At 33.3% G+C, this 21606-nt stretch overlaps 1 pseudogene; it reads right to left on the bottom strand.

Annotated features, from left to right (window-relative positions):
* Positions 1–233: 233 nt before the first annotated feature.
* Positions 234–2118, bottom strand: LOC105156469 (AT-hook motif nuclear-localized protein 26 pseudogene; annotated as a pseudogene).
* Positions 2119–21606: the final 19488 nt, after the last annotated feature.

The following is a 21606-nucleotide window of genomic DNA, read 5'->3' as shown; positions in this document are numbered from 1 at the left end:
TGTTTTGCCACCCCCATGTATTGAAACCGTCAATGGCTTTAATGAAGCCCTTCTTCTAGTTATGCATGTTAGTCAGGTGATAGTAATGATCTCACTGATTACTATGCAAAAATAATAATTAGACTTAACACAATAATTAGGGTTTTTAAAAGATAATGATTATGATATGATGCTAATAGCCCTATTATTGATCAAAATGTTCTTGGAATATTTTTAGTTTTTTTCATCCAAAATAAAGAAAATGTGAGGAGTGATTATTTTCATAAAGAGTATGCTCATGATCAAGCAAAAAGGTGTACAAAGTACTGTTGTAATGAAATTACAATCATTAGCTAACATCTGAACATCATCATCAAATTCGAACGAGGAAAGACAACCTAAACCAACATAAACTCATGGTAAAAAACGGTAAGAATGATCCCCATTTTCAACTACTGGAAATTAACAAACCCAAATCCATCTAACCTATAAGTTTCAGCTTGGAATTCTTGATAATTTGATATTAATGAAACAGGTGAATGAAGCAAGAAAAGTTACCCTTCTACAAATTGGATCGACAACCGAGCTAGCTAGAACGGTGGCCTACCGGTGGCCCAGAACGCCTCGTTTGGCATCTGCATCGAGCTAAGAAGATTAGGCGGCATTCCTTGAAACAAAGAAGGATCAGCTAACATTTGCTGCTGATTTTGCGGCGGCTGCCCACCGACGCCGCCTGTCGGCGATCCAAGTGAACCGCCCTGGACTTGAATTGCATTTTCCTCTTCTTCGAGTGGCAATCTTTCATATGCAGCATTGCTAAATGAAGCTGCCATTATAATAACTGGCCCTGATGCAAGTAGCTGTCCCACGACGCTGCCCCCAAGCACCTGCCCCTGTCCGCCGGCCAAATATATCGTCAGCCCGGTGGCTGCCGGAGGAGCTGGTGGCGGAAGAAACGACCCCGCCAACGACAAGATCTCGAACCTCCCGTGTAAAGTCACGACTGCTCCGGGGGCCGCCGGTTGCCTTAGGGTTACATTCGTCACGCTGCCAGTTCCGCTCATAATGCACACCCCTCTCTGGCGGCGGCGGGCAAAGTTCGCAACCCCATCCATGATGTCGCACCCGTCGGAGATTTCCATGACGTGGGTTCGCAGGGCGTTGGCGCTGTCGCGTGTGATGATGATTGGCGGTTTGGGCTTGTTTTTGGACCCGGCGGGGCGGCCTCTGGGCCTTCTGTTGGCGGACATTTCTCCTTCGCCAGAGCCTGCGGCGCCGCTTCCATCCTTGCCTGGAGAATCAGTGCTCTTGCCCTCATCGCGGTTCCGCTTCTGCCCCATGTTCAGGCCACTGGTTTCGCTCTGCTCATCCTCGGAATTCTGGGCCTGGTGGTGGAACTGGTGCTGCAAATTGAAATCCCTCGTGTGAAATGGCGGTGGAAGTGAATGCCCATCCATGTCTTCTTGACGTCCCTTTTCAGCTTCCTGAAACTCCTTGCTTAGATTTGCTGCGAAAAAGCTTGAAATTCGAGTGGAGATTGGGGAATTGATCTGAAGTACAGTAAAGGGTTGCTGAAAAAAGATCGATTAGTGGGAAGGAAATAAAGGAGAGAGGGAGAGTGGACTTTTGGGGTTTCTTTGTTTTTCTCTCTTCTTTTTATTCTATCTTTTGCAGCTCGATCGCTTTCTTGGGGCTCCTTTTTGGGGTTGTTTATTAATGAAACTAGCTACTCATAGTCTTCACCATATAAAGAGAGGGAAAAAAAGATGAGAAGTGGAGTTTTTGGGTGTCACCCACCAAAATTTTGAGCTGAATCCACCATCTCAGCTTCCACTTTCCAGATCCCTTGACGGCGGCGCTATTACTCAGACTCAGACTTTTATACCTAAGTTCTGCTGTGGATGTGCTGTCTGTGGAGGGTTTTCAGAGTGATGAAGTTGGGAGCATCTATGATCTAGCTAGCTAGGTAGATTTGGTAGCATTCTTGGATTTCAAAGGGTTACTTCTGGATTAGGGTTCCATTTTGTATACACACATGTCTACTAGCTATTTACTTACAAGCGGTGTGGACCTCTCTCTCTCACACACACACACACTTCAAAGATAGAGACACAGACAGAGACACACATGTATATATGTATATGTATGTATATATTCACACCTCAGCAAAAATGTTAAGATGATAGTTTCAATTTGTATATATTAATGTAGCTCCGGGGTCCCTTCTCACCAAATTCAACTTCTCTTTGTCCATATGTTTCACAAGGTCTCAATCAACCAGAAAACAAGGGGGCGTTTGTTTTGTCTATGTATGACTATGAGCTTTGCTCTCATCTTACTTCTTACACTGGAGTAGTAGTGAAAGGGCATTGGTTAAGGTTTTTCTGTTTTTTGGAATAAGATGTGTGTGAGAGAGAGAGAGAGGTGTACTTATTAATGTAAACCCATATTAAAAAAAAAAAAAAAAACACTAATTTTCACTGTACCAGTAGCTAGCCAGTAATCAAGATAAGGTTTTTAATTAATTTAATTACTCAATATTAATAATGTTCTTGGTTTCTTAAAACATGCACACAGCCTGGAAACTTTTGTATGCAACCGATATAACTACTTAAAACCCACATGACTCTGCCATTAACAAAGGGAAAACATTAATTAACTAGTATTTGAATTTCAAATGTGTAGATGGAGTACTATAAGATAAAACACGAGATTGTACTAATTGTAGATTCAGAGATTTATAAATCAGGTGAAGTTACAATAATAATATATATAAGAGTAGGAAAAGTGCAATATGAAATAAATATATATAGAATGTTATTAATTAGAACTTCATCAAAGATCTACGTCGGATTTCTCTCATGTAAAAGGAGTCAACATTAATATATTTATATATATATCTATATAAGAAAGATAAACATATGTGCTTGTGTTTGAAAGTTTTTAAAAAATATGTTTGATTTGTATTTTGCTTTAATTTAAGGGGAAATTTTAACAAAGATCGAATTTGATCGAATTTTAACCAATTATATAGTAAGTGCAACATATTTGCTGTGTGATTGGTGTAACGGTTCAGAAAAAATAACCAATCACATAACAAGTGTATCATACTTGTGATCGATTTGTAGATCAAATCTGATTTGAGGTAAAAAAAAAAATTAGTCTAAGATAGTACATATGGATGAATAGTGAATAAAATTCTTGTTACTATGAACAGTAAACATTTTTAGTTTTTAATAGTGAATTTAGGTGCTTTTTAACCTCAAAGAATGAAATACACCTCATTCTTAGTTAGATGTGAATTTACAATGGTGGAGTGAGTCCACATATATTAGGATTTAAGATGCATAAAAATCAAATTGTAATGTCCTTAAATTAATAAAATAGATTCAGAATTTATTTAAAATTTATATATACTCTATGGAGTTGCTGATACGACCTTTATAAGATATATTCCACCGCCCACATCATATAGATTGATTACGCTGGTCTAATTACTTATTATAAGTTGGATTTCTAAATTTCATATGTTCGGACCAATATATATCTTTGATTGGTATATATATCAAGATTATATATAAGGAATAGTTACACTCTCCATTTATGAGATTTAGTATAATTATGCGTAAACTTTTTATAAAATTTGGAAAACTACATTTAACACTCCTGAGATATGTATCTGTCTAATAAATAAGTTCATTCGTTAGTTAAAATTCACAAAAATTGTTGATATTAACAAAAAATCAGAAAAAAAAAATCTACATTAACCTGTATCGACTAATTACTGACTTATTGTAGGTCAAATAAATTTTTTTATTATCAAATTATTTTCGTACGTCTTCATGTGCTAATACATGTGAAGAGGTATATTTTCACCGTTATAAGGGTAGTTTAGTCCAAAAAAATTTGTTTGACCTGCAATAAGTCAGTAATCAGACAATCGAGGGTAAATATCAATTCTCATTTAGTTTTTTTATGTTAATTTCAACAGATTTGTGAATTTTGACTAACTGATAAACTTATTTATTCAACGAAAGCAAAGTGCTATCACAAAAAATTTACGTATAACCGTAATTATCTCGGTATATATAATTGCTCCGAGTAAAGAGTAGATGTGACCTTATTCATTTCAACATAAATACACATTAATAACTTGATGTTTCTAGTAACATATTTAATGTACAATGCAGCATCATCAGTTGTATATGTGTAAGGCGCCCCTGTTGCATATAATGTAAAGGGTAAGGGGCCAAGAATTTTCATTCAATGTAGATGCGGAGATACATATGACTGCAGATCAAGTAATTATATGCAACAATTAAAGAGACGTAGCTGTCAAAATTAATTGGGTTGGGACTTGACATGCAACATCATGTGTCTGTGACTGTGTCTGTGGAGAGAGAGTGTAGAGAGAGAGAGAGAGAGAGAGAGAGAGAGAGGGGAGAGAGAGGGGGGAGAGGTTCAATCTTTCCAAGACCCACATGCAGGGTAGGAGCACGGGGGCCTGGAAACTCATCCTTCTATTCTTAATGTTGAAGAGAGGGCCCAGATGGCAGACACGTGTGCTCTCCCCCGCGCTCAGCGGGTCTATTCGTTGAACAATTCTTGATAACTGCTCCTCCTCACCTCACCTGGCCATTGATGTAAAGATGGCTGATTCCCTCAAAGCATACATCTCTCTTTATCCTCCTTATGTTTCCAATGATTTTCATTTCCTCCCCCTTTTTCCCTTTCCTCTTGTCCTCTCTCTCTCTCTCTCTCTCTCTCTCTCTCTCTCTCTCTCTCTCATTTGCAGATGAAACTAAACTGTATTAATCAAGGGGTTCCATGTGATATCTCACATGGATTTCGAAAAAGTTGTGGGATTTTATTGAAATTTGGATAAATTATGCAACCAGTTGGCAGTGTAAGAGGGGGGATTATGTGTGATGAGGCTTAATTTAACCGACGAAATTGAGATTTTTTAATTGCTGGAGTTGAGGTCTCATGACTTCAAAGTCATGGATTCGAATTTCACCAACGTGTGAGATATTATTCCACTTTAATAGTAGATATTGTTGTACTTTAATAATACGTATTGATTTGATACAATTATGTAATATTGATGATTAGTATATGGTTGTTATAATTGTCGGTTTATTATTAGATATAAATATTTAATATTAATTATTGTAATCGATTTATTCAATAAATTATAATTCATCGTTTTGCACTTAACAAGAAACAGGAAATTTTTTAACCCAAATCGGACAATCAAATTTAATTTAAATAAGAATTTTTCAAGCAGTAAAGACAAGTAATACTCGCTATCGAAACCAAAGATGCGGGCGGGGCCGTCTTATGGGTCAGGATGGACAGATAGGTATTTAGTCATGATCACATAATTTATTTGTGAGATAAAGAGGATGGATAGGTACGTATTAGAATAGTTATCACATATTGCTAATTATTGTCATTTTCAATTTGAGTACTTAGGTACATCATTCACATATCATTATTTGGTTAGCGTGTGATGGTTTTGTACTTAACAATCAAAAGGATTAATTACACTTAAACTCTTTTTAAAAATATAAAATATACTGAACTCTTTTAAAAATGTGAAATTACATTTTTTTCTCAAAAAAATATTAAAATTACACTTACACTTCTTTCGAAAATTCATTGGTTACATCTAAACCATTTTCGTTAGGGCTTGAATGAAAAATACTAACTTTAGCAAAAAAATTACATGAATTTTTAATCTTACCCATATTTAACATCTCATGTAATAGTTTTGTTTTTATAAGGAAAAAAATGTAATAACGTTAACTTCACTTCACTTATACATATATATTATATTTATCTCTTTATAATATAAAAATATGCATAGAAATATTAAATGAAGGGCAAAACTATAAATTTATGTAATTTTTTTGTTAGCGTCAATATTTTTTGTCCAGATCCTAATGGAAGTGTCAAGTGTAAATGAAAATTTTTAAAAGGAGTGTAAGTTTAATATCAAAATCCTTTTGGAAAACAATGTAATTTATATTTTTTATGGAAAATCTAAGTGTAATTAACTTTAATGAAAATTGGAACAATTGGACCAATCTCTGATGTGGGGCTACAATAAATATTATGGCAACTTAAGTTGTCATAAATATTCTAGAGTGTTGCTTGATATAAACAATGGCCATAGGTTCCATGTTTATCTTATTAGGGTATATCAATACGATTTGAACTTGAGTAGTACTGACTTTCATACAATTATTTATATATTAATGATTCATGTATAATTTTACAATTTGAAAATATTTACTAATACTAGCTTGATGCATCCTAGGTACCATTTTTACTACCTTGACCATTCTTACAATCTCATATTCCCTTCATTACAACCTCACTAACTTAAGTATTAAAAGTTATAAATGAAGCCTTTTCACTGTTTGCTCTCACATATTTCTTTCTTGCAGGCTTATCTACGTCTTTTAAAACTTTTCTAAAATAGATTTGACCCACTAAAAAACCTTACTAATACATAACAAACTGCATTATAATGTATTCTATACCAGAGGAGAAACTTGTTATTACATTCAATATTTTCATATCAAACTATATATTTTGGTCTCAAATTAGGCTCGGGCAAAGGGTCCACGTTTTGTGGGTCCCTACTCTGAGCCTGTCCCAGATGAGGTGGGTTTGGATCCAAAATTTGAGTACGTGTGAGTAGCAGGTCCGAACAAATAGAAGTCTCCGGAGCCGAAGTAGGTAGGGGATCCAGCCTTACCTATCCCAAATTTTAATTCATAAACATCTGACATTAATGTATTTGAAGAGGGATGTAATTTTTGTTTTTTCTTTTTTTGGTTTGCACCTCCTTTGCCTAGACGGGGTTTTGAAGGAAGAAATTTATCAACTACACATGAACTAAACAATTGTGTGATTATATTCGGGGAAATATGTATTTTGATTCTGTAATTTTTTAAATTGTAAATTTTAGTCCTGTAAATCAATTCATGTACGATCTAGCTCAAAATATGCAACCTAGTTCGACGATCCAATATCAGCCACGTAATCTCCCCAGATCGGTACTGGGTCCTGAGGATGAAACACGAACGTCAGGCTTGTCGAGTTTGTCCCCGACTAAATTCCTCCGACACTCAAGTTAGTTTAATCGAGATAGAAATATACGATTAACGGAAAGTAAGGTCGAATATAATAAAATGCCAGTTACCTCAAATGATGTGTATCGGGGTACTTATAGGATCCAAATGTACACTATTGAATGGGCCACGTGTCGTAATCTAATGTATCCATACTTCTAATTGGAAGTTCCGCTTGGGTTATTCTTTCGGCTTAGAGAGCGGGGTTGGGGCTCCCGAGACCCGACCCCACACGGAGGCACGCAGACCTTGGCCTGTTTTTACTGGATTGCCCTTCATTAAGGGTAATCTTGTCTTTTTTTATCAAAATTAGGGTATTCCCCATCATTAATGCAAGACTAGCTTTCATAACTTACAGGACAAAAAATGTCAATGCCCGTTAAATTACAGGACTAAAATTATAATTTAATTAGGTCATATGCAAATTACATGCAATTCCGGCAAAAATACCAAAAAAAGATAAAAATTGCCAAAAATTTGAAATTATAGGACTAAATTGCGAAAATCAATTCGTCCAAGACCAAAATACCATCCTCATAAGTTACGAGGCTAAAATTGTATTATTTTCCTTGTATCTACAAAACGTATTAATATTCAACACATAAAAATATCATTAATTAACTAGGATAATAGCATTTTTAGTTCCATAAGTAGACCCACGTCACTTTTGGTCCATCCATTATGGGTTTAGCACTTTTAGTCCCACAACTTACAAAATTAATATTTTTGGTCCTTATGCACTTTTCCATGTATAATGTAACGATGTAGGTCATGTGCCTAGTACGTTGTCGTTAAGTATTATTGGTTAGAGGAAAAATTGATCATTTTGCACTAGTAGCATATGAGTGCTTCATTTGACCTACTTGATTCACTTGTGAAAGACATGATTCTTTGTGTTTGCTTCTACTTGGCATCAAATTACAAAAATATGGGAAGAATATGATTCAATTTTCGTGAGAAAAAAGAGAAATCGCTATATTTTTTGCCTAATTTTCTTCAAAATTTATTTTTTTTTCTCAAATGTCGTTATATTTTTCTCCATAAATGGTCCCAAGCTGAAAAAAAAAATCAATTTTCTCTCCAACCAAAAATCCATAACAATCACATGCTAGACACGTGTGCTACACCGTTAGATTGTAAACAAAAAAGTGGATGACAAAAGTGCTAGTTTTTTTTAAGTTATGAGACTAAAAATGCTAATCTCGTAGTGAATGGGATCAAAAGTGAAACGGGCCTAACTTATAGGATCGAAAATGTTATTTTCCCTTAGTTAACTTCATTGTAATAAATTATTTGAACGCGCAACAGAAAACATGAAAATGTAAGAAAATTGTTCCAGGAACAAGTGATAAGAACAGTGTAAACAACATTTGGATAAATAATTATATAAGTAAAATATATATAAAGCAGTTGATATTGAAATATGATTAAGGGAAAAAGTCATTTTAATTTGTGACAGACGACGACCATGTGTTGATTCTAAAATTAACTTTTAAAATAATTAATAAACAACTTTCATGTTAAAATTATGGCCCAAATATCTTACAGCCCAAATCACACGGAGGCCCACCACCCGGATCCAACCCACTACTCGAACCCGACCCGGTTGTTGACTACTACTTAACCCACTTCCTAAACCCTAATCGGTATTTCCCCTCTTTCACTCCCTCTCCCATCCGCCGCATTCTCTCTCTCTCTGTTCCTCTCATGGCCTTCTCACCGCCATACCGCTTCAAATCTCCGACGGTTTTCCGAGCTAATCCGATGGCTTCAGGGAAACCGCCTAACGGCCTAACCACTTGACGGTTTATGACTCTTATAAAGGAGCCCTCCTCCTCCTCTCTCGGAGACGGATGAAAACCTGTTCTTCTATCTCCTTTCTTCTCTGATAAATCGTTCTTTGTGAACTAGAGTGTTGTGAGTTACTGTTGACCGGTCAGTTTCTGAGATCTTTGTGATCTGTGGTGTTTTCGCGTGAAGAAGTGGTGGTGCAACCGTGATTTGTGGTTGTGGTGTTTGGGTCCAGTATTCTTTGTGACCGTGTCCCTAATCGATTGGATCTGGCTTATACCCTGAGCCATTTTCAAATAGAGGTTTTTCATTCCTTTCAGTCTTGTTATTTCATATTCTGTACTGTAATTTTCTGTATATCCTGGCCTGTAATCTTAAGGAGTTTTGTACTCCAAGTTTCATTGTAATAGTTGAATAGGTCGGTTATTGAAGTGATAGCACTGAGGGGACATACCCTACAGTGGTATCAGAGCTTGCATTCTGATTCGTGCTGATCCTGGTGGCTATTTGAACGCGCGACAGAAAGCCATGAAAATGTAAGAAAATTGTTCCAGGAACAAGTGATAAGAACAGTGTAAACAACATTTGGATAAATAATTATATAAGTAAAGCAGTTGATATTGAAATATGATTAAGGGAAAAAGTCATTTTAATTTGTGACAGACGACGACCACGTGTTGCTTCTAAAATTAACTTTTAAAATAATTAATAAACTACTTTCTTATCGCCAATATTAATAAAATAAAAAAGATATTGGAAAATGAAATAGCAATTCGTATTTAGAGGATGTCTGGCTACACTTATCTTATAAGCTGTTATCTTATAAATTTGATTATCTTATAACTTTATATATTTTAGAAGTATTTTAAAAGTTCAAAGAAGTTCGGTCTTATTTTAAAAATAAAATGTTAAAGTGTTTGTATAAAATTTATAAAATATTATAATATTTGGTATAATAAGCTTTTCATATTGTAATAATGGTCAAAATAATCATACAATATTGAAGATATATGTCTCGTTGATTGTGCCACAACTCTCACAATACTTAAGGATAAGAAGTACTTCTCTTATTTAGTAATACAAGAAGCCAATGTTAGTACTATATCCGGTAGTGCAAAGTTAATTGAGGGCTTTCAAAGTGCTAATGTATTGTTATCCGGTAGAACACAATTTTATATTGATGATGCACTTTATTCCACCAAGTCTCAAAGAAACCTTATAAGCTTTAAGGATACCTGCCGAAATAGATATCATATTGAGACAACAAATAAAGATAATATTAAGTATCTATATATCACAAATGTGATCTCGGGGAAGAAGTGCATATTGGAGAAATTATCGACATTTTCTTTTGGATTGTACTACACATATATCGAAACTCATGCTATCGTAAACCAGAAGTTTAAAAATCATAATAAGTTTGTTGTTTGACATGACCGGCCAGGCCATCCCTGATCAATTCTGATGCGAAAAATAATTGAGAATTCTTATGGACATATATTAAAGAGCCAACAGATTCTTCAATCCAATAATTTTTCACGTGCTGCTTGTTCTCAAAGAAAGTTAATTATTTGACCATCACCAACAAAAATAGAGAATGAATCTCTAAACATTTTTTGACCGTATGCAAGGCGATATTTGTGGATCAATCCACCCGCCATGTGGACCATTTCGATATTTCATGGATTTAATTGATGCATCAACTAGATGGTCACATGTGTCTTTGTTATCATCTGGTAACATGGCGTTTGCGAGATTGTTTGCTCAATTAATTCGATTACGAGCACATTTTTCTAATTATCCAATTAAGAAAATACGTGTTGATAATAATGGAGAATTCACTTCTTAGACTTTCAACGACTACTGTATGTGATGTTGAACATCCTGTAGCACATGTTCATACATAGAATGGTCTTGCAGAATCATTTATTAAGCATCTGTAATTAATTGCAAGACCATTGCTTATGAGATCAAAACTTCCCATTTCTTGTTGGGGACATGCTATTTTGCATGCAGCGGTACTAATTCGCATTAGGCCAATAAGTTATCACAAGTTATCTCCATTCAATTAAGTTTTGGTCAAGAACCTAATATTTCCCATATAAGAGTTTTTGGGTGCACAGTATATGTCTCAATTGCGCCACCACGACGCACTAAGATGGGTCCTCAGAGGAAGTTGGGAATTTATATTGGATTGAGTCTCCTTCCATATTAAAATATCTTGAACCATTAACAGGATACTTACTTATGGCTCGCTTCGCCAATTGTCATTTTGATGAATCTTTTTTCCCAAACATTAGGGGTAAAGAATAAATAGTTGGAATAGAAAATTAGTTGGAATATATATTGTCATTGTCTCATCTCGATCCTCGTATCAAAGTAAACTAGAAGTTCAGAAGATAATTCATATGCAAAGTTTAGCTAATCAATTGCTAGGTGCATTTACTGACCTAAAAAGAGTAACTAAATCTCATGTTCCAACTGCTAATGCTCCGATAAAATTAGATGACCCTATCGAACAAGTTAATATTGCAAATGAGCCTAAAGCACGCCTGAAGCGAGGTAAGCCTATCAATTCCAAAGAAATAAATCCTCAAAAAAGAAAAGGAGCTATAAATCAAGATGACCAAATTGAGGACACAACTCCGAAAGAGTCCCCAGACATAAATAATATGTCAGTTCTAAAAGAAACTCAGGTACTTGAAATTCATGAAAATGAAGAGACCTCTATAAATTATGTCCTGAATGAAATATGTTGGAACCTAAATGAAGTCATCGTCGATGATTTTTTTGCATATAATGTGGCGCTTAATGTAATACATGATAATGAGGATCATGAACCAAAGTCGATTCAGAAATGTAGACAAAGAAATGATTGACCAAAATGCAAAGACTCAATTGAGGCAGAACTAAACTTGCTTATACATCGAAAGATTTTTGGACCTATAGTCCGTACACCTGAAGATGTAAAACCAGTGGGATACAAATGGGAATTTGTTCTAAAATGAAATGAGCAAGGTGAAATTGGCAGAAAAAAAAAAAAAGCAAGACTTGTTGCTCAAGGATTTTCGCAAAGACCCGGTATTAATTATGAAGACATACTCTCTTGTGGTGGATGCAACTACTTTTTTGTACTTAATTAGTCTGGCAGTAAAAGAAGGATTAGATTTGCATATACTAGATGTCATTACAACCTATCTGTATGGCTCACTTGATAATGATATCTATATGAAACTCCCTGAAGGATTTCATTTGCCAGAATCATACAATTCAGGTTCTTGAGAGAATTATTCTATTAAGTTAAATAAATCCCTATATGGTTGAAACAATCAGGACGAATGTGGTATAATTGTCTTAGTGATCATTTGTTGAAAGAAGAATATAAAAATGATCCCATTTTTCCATGTATTTTCATGAGAAGATTTGAAAATAAATTCATTATAATTGCAGTTTATGTTGATGACTTAAACATTATTGGAACTCTAGAAGAGCTTCCAAAGGCTATAAACTTCTTAAAGAAAGAATTTGAGATGAAAGATTTAGGATGAACAAAATATTGTCTTGGGTTATAAGTTGAACATTTAAAAAATGGAATCCTTGTGCATCAAGAAACTTATATCGCAAAGGTGTTAAAGCGATTCTATATGGATAAATCACATCCATTTAGCACCCCAATGGTTGTAAGATCATTAGATGTGAAGAAGGATCCTTTTAGTACTCGAGAAAGTGATAAAGAACTACTTGGAGCACTAATGTATCTTGCTAACCATACTATACCTGATATAACATTTGCTATAATTTATTAGCAAGATATAGCTTATCACCCACACGAAAGCATTGGAATGGAACTAAACATATAGTTCGCTAACTTAGAGGTATGATGGATACGGGGTTAATCTATTCAAAAGTACCCAATTCTGATCTAATTAATTATGTTGATGCTGGCTATTTCTCTGATCCTCATAATGGCAAATCGCAAACTGGCTATTTATTTCTATGTGGTGGTACAACAATTTCATGGTGATCTATGAAACAAATAATAACAACCACATCATCAAATCATGCAGAATTATAACAATACACGAGGCAAGTCGAGAATGTGTTTGGTTGAGATCCATGATTCAACACATTCGAGGGACTTGTGGATTATCACTTGAAAAGATTATCCCAACGATCCTATATGAAGATAATGCAACATGTATTGCACAACTGAAAGAAGGGTACATCAAAGGGGATAGAATGAAACATATTTCACCAAAATTCTTCTTCACTCATGATCTTCAAAAGAATGGTGATATTGATGTTCAACAAGTCCGTTCAAGTGACAATCTAGCAGATTTGTTGACTAAGGCACTTCCTACTGCAATGTTCAAGAAGTTAGTCTATAATATTGGCGTCCGTCACCTAAAAGATCTCAGTTGATATTTTAATAAGGGGGAGTAAAAACGCATTGCACTCTTTTTCCTTACCATGGTTTTTCCCACTAGGTTTTCCTGGCAAGATTTTTAAGAAGGCAATCTATATTGAAGCATAATGTCCTTTTTTTCCTTCACAAGATTTTTGTTCCTCAGGGTTTTTTATAATAAGGTTTTAACCAAGCATATTCTTGATTAATGAACATCCAAGGGGAGTGTTATGAATATTAAGAAATTCAGAAGTTGTGGATGTTCATCTTCATCTCCCATCCTCTTTACATTCTACCATAAATTGTAACTTTTTGGTTCATCTCCCCTCATCTAAGATGAGACTTTTGGTTGTAATTTTGGAGCCTATTAGTAGGCCATTTTATTTTATATGATGATATAGCGAAATGGTATAAGAATACTCTTCTCTTCCTCTCATTTCTCATTCTCATATTGTTGCAATATTATACAAGTTTCATAATAATAAGTGTATTTTTGTTTATTAATCGAATGTTAAAATAAAAAGCTTATATGATGTTTTAAAAAGTTGGGTGAAGTAACTTTTCAACAAAAAAAATAAATAAAATTTTCAAACGTTTTTTAAGAGCTTATTAGTTCTCAAAAATCTTATGATTAGATGTTTTAAAAAGCTTATAAGTTCAATTAAACACCCTCTTAGTTAGAATAGTATTACAAAAAACAAGCTAAACTCTAGAAAGTAAAATAGAAAACGAATATTAAAGAATGCTTTTGATTGTATGTATATATGTTGAACTAGGCTATGTTTGGATGGAAGAATTTGAATTTGATGAGAGGACATAAAGTAAGAATTTTAAATGATTTCATATTAAATGAATTTGAAATCCATTACAATGTCACAAAATATAATTCTAGATGAAAGCTTAAAATTTGAAATTCTTTGCAGCACGAATTTGTCTAAACAAATTTGACGAATTTATTATTATAAATTTTAAATTTTAAATCCAAATCTGTGGATTCGAACACATGAATTGCACTTAGTAGTTTAACAATGTATATGATACAATCGCACGATAATATATTTTGATGAAGCCAATATGTTATGCGATGAAGTTTATTAATTAGTAACCAGTCACTACAAAAGAACTCTCAGTGGTCACAAAATTTTACAACGGATTTCATCTAATAATATTGATCATCGTGGCTTGTTGTTCTTATATACATATAATAAATAATTTTTCATATTTTAAAAAGTATTATAATAAGAATTAAATATATAAATCAATAGAGATCATATTTCATCAAAAATAAATAAACAAATAAATAAAAGATACTAACTTAATTAGAGTATGTTTGGTTGGGGTGAAAAGTAGGAATATAAGACAAATGAAAGTAAAAAAGAATGCATAAGGGATAGTATGGTATTTGGCTAGCAGCAAGAGATGGAGAGGAAGTAAACTTGACATATATGAAACTCCCCTGGAGTTCAATTTTATTTTCGTCTAAAATTGGGCGGAAAAGAAAAAATATAGGCCAAAAAGACAAATAGATATATTTTTAGTTTTTTATTCACTCAATTGGCCGTATCTATATATGTATAATTCTCCTCAAATTCTTTTCTCGTTCCCGTTGATAATACAATGCATAATCGTCAGAAAAAAATGACAAAATAGCTGAAAAACTATTGCATCAAAGTCAACAATATTTTTTTTTATTAATAAAAGATATTCTTGTTCTTGTTAATAAATAACATTTTTAAATTTTCATATACTAAAATTTTATTAGTATAATATAAATTTATTTATTTTTAAATACAAAATGAAGAGAAGAATTATTAGGTAAAATTATAAAAAATAGCCTTTTCTTCTTAATAGGTTTTTTTTGTACCAAACAAATAGAAGTATTTGAGATTTACTCCCATTCCAGCCATGCCATAAAACTTGAAATAAAACTATAATTTTTTTCCTCCTCATCCCCCTTTCACTTCTCTTTTTCTCTCATTTGAACCAAATGAACCCTTAGGGTATTTGTTGTAATTGGCATAATATGGTGCTAATTTGTAACTACAAAATAATCTAAAATATGGATGCAATTATATGTTAATCCATAGATTAGATTTTGATAAATTGAGAGAATTTGCTTTTATCCCAGATAAGAATATGATGGAAAAAGTTTGGGCTTCAATGTGTATATAAACTGTAAGTGGGTATGAGTGTTTTACACTCATTTTATGTCCCACTTTCGAAGTTTATTGCAAAAATAAACTCCTTATATTAAGATCAATGTCCAAGTTCTGATTGAAATGTTATGGAGACTAGAGTGAACATGGGGTTGCCCCACACGTGAGGCGCCGCCCCGCCCATCCGGACCCGGCCCGGCTCCGGCCATGGGCAAATGTCTCAATCTCATGATATATCTTTATGTAGCAAAAATGTTTGAATTTAGTCGATTTTAATCTGAAGTTGCTATTTTATAGCAAATGAAACTGCCGGAGGTTTCTGACCATTTTTATCATTTCAATTGAGGTTTTATGACCACATTTAATTCTGGTATTTATTGCTGCTGGTTGAGAGGTCTCTAAAAATGCTCCCTCCTCTTCACTTCAAAAACATAACACCAACACCAACAATTTTCTCTTTAATCTCTCTCTAAAGCTCTCCCTCTCATTCGATCTTCAAGCTCTAATTTCTGAAGGCTTCTGAGTGTTTTTCGAGGTGTTCTATGGTATAGTGTAATACCAATAGAACTAAACCATCTTATCGTGGAAGAAATTGTGTAGTACCCGATACACGTAGAAAACAGGACGTATAATTTATTCAAGGCAATAAGAACTATTCTGCAATTCGGTTAGTTTGTATTCTTGGATCGAGAGTTGTTACAATACAACCCTCACTGGGTTAGTTTTTTTTTTCTTCTTTTGGTAAAAACAACATATTTAATTGGTTTTACTGTTTATTATTCCAATGTGTTTGTTTGTATTTTTTGTTTCAAAAATTGTTATTATATCTGATAGTTATTTCAAAACGGTACTATGATTGTTTGTGATACTTTTCCTAACAATATTTAAGAAATTATACTGGTTTTGAAAAAATGGATTTTGTTCTAACAAAATTAGTTTTAATTGTTGTTTTTTGGAGCTTTTAAAATTCGGGTTTTTTTTTATTTTGAAAATCTGTGTTTTACTTTCTATTCCTAATTGTTAAAATGGCCGAGCTTATTTTTGTTGCTTTTCCCATCGCCCTAAAAGTTGACTTGTCCGGTCTGCCCGACAAGTTTTTGGCCAATTTTTTGAATGCTGGCAACGGTCAGTGAAAATATGGTTTACAATGAAAAGACTTTTGACAGTGATTCAAGTCTACTAGACCTGAACCAACTGAAATCAATCCCAAAACTGCTGAGATTGCATAGTGAACCAAGCGGGATCAAATAGGTCGAGGGTTGTTTTGCCAATAATGTCAAATACGCTCTTCAATATCTATTGTTCTGAGTCTTACACTTCAAAATCACTATGGCATGAGTTGGATAGGAAATATAATACTAAAGAGCAGGGGCTCAAAAAGTATTATGTTTCCAAGTTAATGAGGTATTAGATGGTCGAGGGAAGGTCTACAGCTGAACAGACGCATGAGATTATAAATCTTGAGCATGCTCTGTCTGATCACAGCCCAGGCACAACGACGCAATTATCAGGGGCGCGCTCTACCACTGAGCTAATAGCCCGTCGTGCGAGCCTCCCACTAGGAGCCCGCTATGCCAAAAGCGAGAGAAACCCCATCTCTCTCTTTCCTTTTTTTGCCCCCATGTCCCCACAAGCCGAGATGAAGCTTGCTAAGAAGATTCTTGTCATGTTCATAGTAGATAAATTTTCCAAATCGTGGGAAAGTTTTGTCATGGCACTCAAGTATCAGAATGGGAGAATGTCTCTGGATGATCTTATGGTCGCGATTAGTATAGCGGAAGATCACACAAACTAGACCCACAAGATGCCTGTTGAGCGTTAACCACGGGCAAATTTAATAATTGAAAAAAGGAAAGTAAATAATATGAGCTGGAACTTAAAAACCATCAATAAAGGCAAGCCATAGAAAACAAGAAACCCAAAGCAAATAAGCCCTGCTGAACTATGGGTAGGTTGGATACTAGGGCCAAGGATTGTCATATTAAAAAGGCCAAAACTGGAGAGACAACTATTAGTATGGCTATAGGAGGTTCTAGCGGTGCTAGCACCTCAAGAGCAACTAAAGGGTATGTTTCTGTGTAACCAAACTCCTGACTATTTATGAACCTTTTGATTGATTGATTGACAGTAGAGCAAATGTGCACATTTGTGCTGATAAATTATTTTTCTATCTTATCAAGTCATCAATGGAAGGATAGTAAGTATAGGGAACTCCATTACAACTGAAGTATTTGGGATAAAAAGCATAGACTTGAAGTTTCCTTCAGGACGTGTTCTGTCTTTGAAAAGTGTTCAGTATATACTGTTAGGATAAATATAATAAGTGGTTCTATAATAGTTACTGAGGCTTATGAATTATCCTTTAAATTTAATAAAGTTGTAATTCAACAATTTGGTATTTTTGTTGGCAAAGGTTATTTTTTTGATGGTCTATCTAAAGTTTGAGTTGAAAGCAATAAAATTGTTGTTTCTGATTCTGGTATATTGAATGTTGAATCTTGTACTTTGTGGTATAAGTAAATTAGGTCATTTAAATTTAGGTTAAATCAAACGAATGATGAATCTTGATTTAATTCCTAGTCATAATATTGAACAAAGTCAGAAATGCCAAGTTTGTATAGAAGCTAAACGAGTTAGGAAACCCTATTAATCAGTTAAAAGAGATTCGTCAATACTTGATTTAGCTCACTGATATTTTTTAGTTCACTGAAATTTTGACTAGGGATCCATAAGCATTATTTTATCACCTTTATAGATGATTGTTGTAGATACTGTTATGTTTTTCTCATTAGAAATAAGGATGAAGCATTAGATAAATTTATTTTATTTAAAAACGAAGCAGAAATCCAAACTGGTAAGAAAGTTAAACGATTAAGGTGTGATAGAGGAAAAGAATATGAGTCGAGTAAGTTCAGTGAATATTACCAAAGTTTTGACATTATTCACGAAGAGACTCCTCCATATTCCCCTTCGTCAAATGAAATAGCTGAACGAAAGAATAAAACCTTTACAGACATGATCAACAATCTTCTATTAACCTTTGGGTTACTTAAGTATTTAATGGGAGAGGTTTTGAATATAGCTTGGCGTATTCTGAATAGATACCCTTTCAAACACAATACGAGTACTCCTTTTGAATTATGAAAATGTAGGAAATCAAACCTCAAATACTTTCGAGTGTGGGGATGCCTAGCAAAATTGTTGGTCTTAGAACACGAGAAAGAAATTGGGCACTAAGACTGTTGCTGCTGTGTTCTTAGGCTATTTGGAGATAAGTTATTCTTTGAGATTTTTGGTTATTAAATCAGAAATTCCAAGCACTGTGATCAACACAATAGTCGAATTTCGTGATACTTTAGAAGATGTATTTCCTATGAAAACAGGAATACCTCCAAGTGTTTATCTTGATGATTCACTTACCTCCACTTCTATTCCTGAACTTGTGGAAAAATAGCTAATGCGGTGGTTAATCCTAGTATTACTAGTCCAACTCATGAGGAGTCAGATGGACCTAGATGGAGTAAGAGAGCTAGGATTGTCAAGCACTTTGAAAGTGACTTTGTCACTTACAATATCAAGGATTATCCGGTAACCTTCAAAAAACTTCAACACAAACATAAAATCAACAAAACATTACAAAGATTGAACAAAAAACCCAGATGAGAAAATAAGAAAAACTCACCAACCAAATGAAGAGATTGAATTTCAACAACCGTAATCGAAAAAATCACAAAAGCTACACAAGAAAATCAAATGCACTACTATTATATAAAAAGAGAAAAATCAAACCAAAAAAATAAAGAAAAAAAATCGTGTATTTTTATTGGTGCCACCATCAAGCATATGTGTGTATTTCAGTCCATGCCAACATTATATTTGGCTTGTAACGTGAAGTGATTTATCTACAGATCAAGCAATAATTTTTTTGAAAATTTTCTCCTTCGTATTATTTTCTAATTTTTTTTAATTTATTTTTTTTATTTTGAAAAAAGTTCGGGGGAGCAAATTGCATTTTAAATGATCCCATACGTTAGGGGGCTATCTGCATTTAATCTTCACAGTTAAATCGCCCTTAGGCTCGTGACGGACACTGATGGAATATTCCACCATAATTCTCCAAAACATGTAAAGTACAACAAAATCAGAAGATAGGATGAAGAAGTGTAAAAAAAAGATTGGGGGGCAAAGTGCAAATGACCCCATACGTTGGGGTTATCTACAATTTACCATTTTTAATACAATATCACGAAAGTAGATTAACAACAAACACAATACAAAAATTTGAATTGCAAGGAGAGGATACATACTATTTAATAGAAAATATATTTAATTATACTTTTGGTCTCGTAATTTTGACACTTTAGTATTTTTTATTCTTTATTTTTCTAAGAATACCAAAAGAGTCCTATAATGTTTTGACATTCACAATTTTGAGGTGCCGGATTTCACAAAAATTATTGGAATAAATCATGTACCACATTTTTTTTTTATTTTTCGCCCATATTGGCCAAAATGAACCAATCAAAATAAAATTTCAATTTAAATGAACCACATAAGGGGCACACGATTTATTCCAGCAACTTTTGTAAATTCGACTGAAAGGACTAAAATTTATGAAATGTCAACAGATCGCAGGACTCATTTACAATTCTAAAAATATAAAAAATAAAAATACTAAAATTAAAAAACCAAAAATATATATAAACCTAAAAAAATAATACTCCATTTCAAAATCTAAGTTGAATAAAACATTATACATAAGCAAATTAAGGAAATTGAGATAGCTATCTACGAATTCACAAAAGTTACCATTTACTAGAAACGGGAAGAAAATAAAAAAGACATTACTTTCAAAATCTCACAACAAAGAAATTAATTTTTAGCTATATTATAAACGATCACGACTTCAAAATTATAATAAGTTAATACTATTAATCATAGTCAAATAAAATTGATACAAAAATTTAAAATTTTTACCACAGTTAATTAATATTTATCATACTTTTAACTATGTCCAAAATATTTGCCCATAATTTTAATTGTGACTAATGTTTTGTTCTCACTTATATAAATAATGGGTAATCGATGTAATAGAGCAGTGATTAATTTCTATACATCACAATTTTTTTTTACCGTAACAATTAATTATAGTAAAAAATTAGATTTCTTCTAATATATGATGTTGCGTTACCCCTCGATTGAACTTTAAATGTGACAAATATTAGTCCTTAAAAACAATAGTATGGCATTGACCAAACTTTTAATAATCTGATTCACCCTCGAATCTATGTTTGGTGATTTATAATTATTTTATCTAATGTTTTATTTGGAAAATTACCATTTAAAATGCATAGTTTGGTTAATATAGAAATTTGTCTAGAAGCTCCATACAAATTGTTTATTATAAAAATTCTAGATGATGTACATTTGCGTACATAATATAAATATTAGTATGTGACTACATGTTAAGCATAGTTTTATTAAAACAATATTTTTATTTAATATCGAACTGTATAATTATTTATATTCCTTATTTATAGTTTAAGTTATTATTCAAACGTTACGAAGAATTTAATTGGTCTTATAAATTATATATTTTTTAAAATTAATATTAAAAACATTTTTTATAAATATGAGAATATTAGTGTTGAAAGATATACTTTTTTTATAAATTCATATGTGCATGACTTTGACTCTAAATATACATATATATATATATATATAGATAGATAGATAGACTGACAGACAACATCAAATATACATAATCAAATTATCAAAATTATTTGTTTATGTTTTCATGTTCGATTTTCATTATTGAACATTAACAATGACTTTCATAATTTGATTATTTTGATTATGGGATATATATATATATATATGTTGATGGAATTATTATATTATACCATAAAGAAAGACCAATTTGTTAAACATGCAAAAGAGTCAGCTTCCAACAGAAACATCCAGCCTTATTGCATGTCAAGCTTGCAAGAGAAACTGTTACAGTTCTTAATGCTTACCATCTCCAATCCATTCCAACAACCCCAACATCATTTTACACATGAAAACACAAACAAATTAAGACAGCCTAACCTTCCACTTTGCACTCACATCTCCAAACCCCTAGAGCTAAGCA

This window comes from Sesamum indicum, linkage group LG1, assembly GCF_026168435.1.
Source record: "Sesamum indicum cultivar Baizhima isolate 11 linkage group LG1, ASM2616843v1, whole genome shotgun sequence".
Classification (NCBI taxonomy): Eukaryota; Viridiplantae; Streptophyta; class Magnoliopsida; order Lamiales; family Pedaliaceae; genus Sesamum; species Sesamum indicum.
The sequence above is the reverse complement of the archived record's forward strand: the minus strand, read 5'-3'. Positions and strand labels throughout refer to the sequence as shown.